The sequence below is a fragment of the Otolemur garnettii genome, unplaced genomic scaffold (genome assembly GCF_000181295.1).
Source record: "Otolemur garnettii isolate 467f Iridium unplaced genomic scaffold, OtoGar3 scaffold00064, whole genome shotgun sequence".
Taxonomy (NCBI): domain Eukaryota; kingdom Metazoa; phylum Chordata; class Mammalia; order Primates; family Galagidae; genus Otolemur; species Otolemur garnettii.
The window spans coordinates 1,111,835-1,115,247 of NW_003852459.1; the positions used below are offsets into that span (position 1 = coordinate 1,111,835).

Genomic DNA, 3,413 nt, shown 5'->3' on the forward strand with positions numbered 1-3,413 from the left:
CCAGTTTTCCAAACCACAGAAAATCTATAACATCCAATGAGAAGGGGCCCAGTTTACTAGAGCCCACAGGGAAAACAGAAGAAGGAAGGTGAAATAGAGAAAGTCTCCTTTGTTCTAACCCCATAGGGAAAATAACTTCATCACCACCAATCTGCTTTGTGTTTCTGTTCCTGTTTTTTCAGTCCATTTCTTCCCATAAAGCCTGTCTCTTCTGCCCTGCTCATTGGAGCAACTTTTCTACATCTGTAGTTTGGAGGCTGACAAATTCATAAATCACAAGTAAAACACAATTACATTTTTAAATTAAATTTGTTGAATTTTTGTTTCTTTCTTTTTTGCAATTTTTGGCTTGGGCTGGGTTTGAACCCGCCACCTCTGGCATACGGGGCCCACGCCTTATTCCTTTGAGTCACAGGTGCCACCCAAATTTTTGTTTCTTAACACTTATAAAGGCTATAATTATCAACACATAATGCATCTTTGAATAAACCATATAAATATCGGAGAACATTTATTTAAAATATATAATTTATTACCTAATGTTTATAAGTGCATAAAGACTCAAGCCTAGGCAGCATCGTGAGACCTAGTCTCTACAAAAAAATGAAATTAAAAAAATTAACCAGATGTGTGTGCCTATCTTCCCAGCTAATCAGGAGGCTGAAGCTGAAGGATCACTTGAGCCCAGGAGTCTGACGGTGAAATGAGCTCTATGATTGCACCACTGTACTCCAACTGGGGTGAGACACTGTCTCAAAAAAAAAAAAAAAGATTCACAGAACTTAAAGCATTTAATCTCAGCAAATGATTATTTCTAACTCAGACATCTAGTGGCTTGTGTCATTTTCTTTACTTTCTATTATACTCTCTTCCTACCATCTATACATTTCTTCTGGAAGGTTCCCTACAGTAGCTGCCCCATTTTAATTTGTCAGTGAAGTTTTACCTACTCTATTGTATTGCTTCTGCATTCTGAATATTTCCTAAAGACATTTAGGTTGACAAGAGAAAAATCCATGCTATACTGTTCTATCTTTCACACAAAATGCAAATTTTAGTTTTAAATTATCTCCTTAGTCTGGTTTAAAATACACATTTTCTAATAAGAGATGAGCTGCGAATGGGAAAGTCTTCTAATATATTTTTATATTTTAAATTTTTTTGTTTGTTTTATAATTGAACCAAACACCAAATGGAGGTAGGCATTTAATGGAGAATAAAGGAATGAACGAAGACAAATAGTAGTCAACCTCAATATAAAAATTGATCAGTGGTGCTCACAGCTCGTCTGTCACTGTGCCAACTGGTCTCAAACACAAACTATTTACACACAGTCTGCTATGAGGAATGCATTGTATTAAGTGCTGTGGGAACTAAAAAAAAAAGTATAAAACTAATTCTCTTGGGCAGGCTCATTCTTTTTCTATCCCATCGTAAAACAGGATTATATCCTAAACTATTAACTAGTACGTTCTGGATTTAATGAAACTCACAAGTGTTTATGATTTTGACATTTTCACTAATATCAGATTGACTTTCAACTTCAAGTTCAGAACTTTCCACCTGATTAGTATTTTGAATATTTCTCTCTATCCTTTCATTTATATTGCTTTTGTCACACCTGAGAGGAAGGTAATAATCAGCCTCTTGTAAACACTGAAAAACTACATAGTACATAATAACTCAAAGGAAAAAGCTTTGCAAACCTGTGGTGATGCCAGCGATCTCTCTGAGTTGGTCTGTTCCTGCTTTAACTGCTGCCTTTGTATATTCCATTCACATACATATCATCAAAATGACAGAGGCGAATATTCTGGTTATAAGAAAAGAACTATAAACATGTACATGGATATGGAATTAATAGACCCATGGAGGTCATCACACCCTTGAGACAGAGATATTACTTTCAAATCATTACTAAGCAGATTTGCCTGGAGACAGTAAGATATCTGATATCCAGGTTAGAAAAATTTAGCCTCAAATTATAATGCGATGTATTTTCTGATTTTCTTCTAGGAAAGTATTTTCCTCTGAATCTACCAATAAAACTCCAGCCGTAATTAAGTTTTTCTATGCTTATTTTTTATTATGGTAAAATATAAATAACAAAATTGACTATTTTAACCATTTTTCTCCAGAAAATTAAGTCTCTTGAATACACACACTAGGTTCTGCAACCATCCCTCATATCTGTTTCCAGAATTTTTCATCACACCAAACAGAAACTCTGTATGCATTAAACATATATTTTATGAATATTCACACACACACTCAAACTATTTTAAAGGCTTGCTAAAGTTCTGAAGGTAAAACTATAAAAAATTAAGCAATCAAAAGGAAATTAGCCACATGTGCTAATGTTCTTGGATTAGCATAGCAGAAAGTAATATAGTGTTTATATTGTACACTTTTTCATTTAAGCATTTATGCCACGAGGGAGGAAAAAGATACCAAGAATTTAAGTTCTTTGATCTTGATCCCAAAGAGATTAACTATAAGGCTTTGGTTAAAATACTATGTCTAAGTGATTATTTCCCACAAAGCAATGCTTTTTAAATAAAAAAATAGTTTAAGATAAAAAGTATTCAGAAAACAAACTAGCCCTTTGGGAGAACTACTTCTAAGAGAAACTAAAATACATTAGCAAAAACACAGGCAGTTCCTCATTCTTGATATTACGTGCTCATATAAATTCTATCAAAAAAGGCTCATCTTAAAACATATTGTTCTCTTTCCACAGAAATAATGTCGTAATTGGGGTACTGCATTCCTGAGCAGGACTCGGCATTGAATAAATCACAAATATGACCAACAAGGTGTCATAAAAGCAAAGCTATAAAAGCTATAAACTTTCATAATCATTTAAAATAGAAAAATTACACTGCTTTGTAGAATTTAGCAGTTAGAAAGAATTTTACAATACTGTCAAGTTCAAGCCCCTTCTTTTATAGATGAAAAAACACACATCTAAAAAAGATGAGTGACAATCTATAAATGTACTAAAGTAACTTGTGACAATAGTCAGTTTTGTTTGTCTTTTGAGAGAAATGGTTACTCTGTGACCAATCTATGAACCATGGGTTCATAGATCACAGCAACCTCAAACTCCTGGGCTCAAGTGATGGCCTTGCCTCACCCTTCCCAATAACTGGGACTGTAGACACCGGCCACAGCACCCAGGTAGTTTTCTATGTTTAGTACAGCTGGGGTCTCACTTTTTGCTGAGGCTGCTCTTGAACTCCTGGACTCAGGAGATCCATCTGCCTCAGTCTTCCAGAGTGCTAGGACTCACAGGTGTGAATCACGATGGCCGGCCTTAAAACTTAAGACTTCTCAAACTTAACCTATGTTTTGTCCACAAATTTCATGCTTCTTTTATAATATTTCAGAAAATATGGTTGTCCTTTATTATA

At 34.6% G+C, this 3,413-nt stretch overlaps 1 protein-coding gene across 1 annotated transcript in view; it reads right to left on the reverse strand.

The window, feature by feature from the left end:
* The window catches only part of LOC100949794 (low-density lipoprotein receptor-related protein 1B-like), a gene marked incomplete at its 3' end in the record, with an annotated part of 1,553,965 nt that overhangs the window by 1,061,625 nt on the left and 488,927 nt on the right, over positions 1-3,413 (reverse strand). The gene's annotated exons all lie outside the window — the stretch shown is intronic.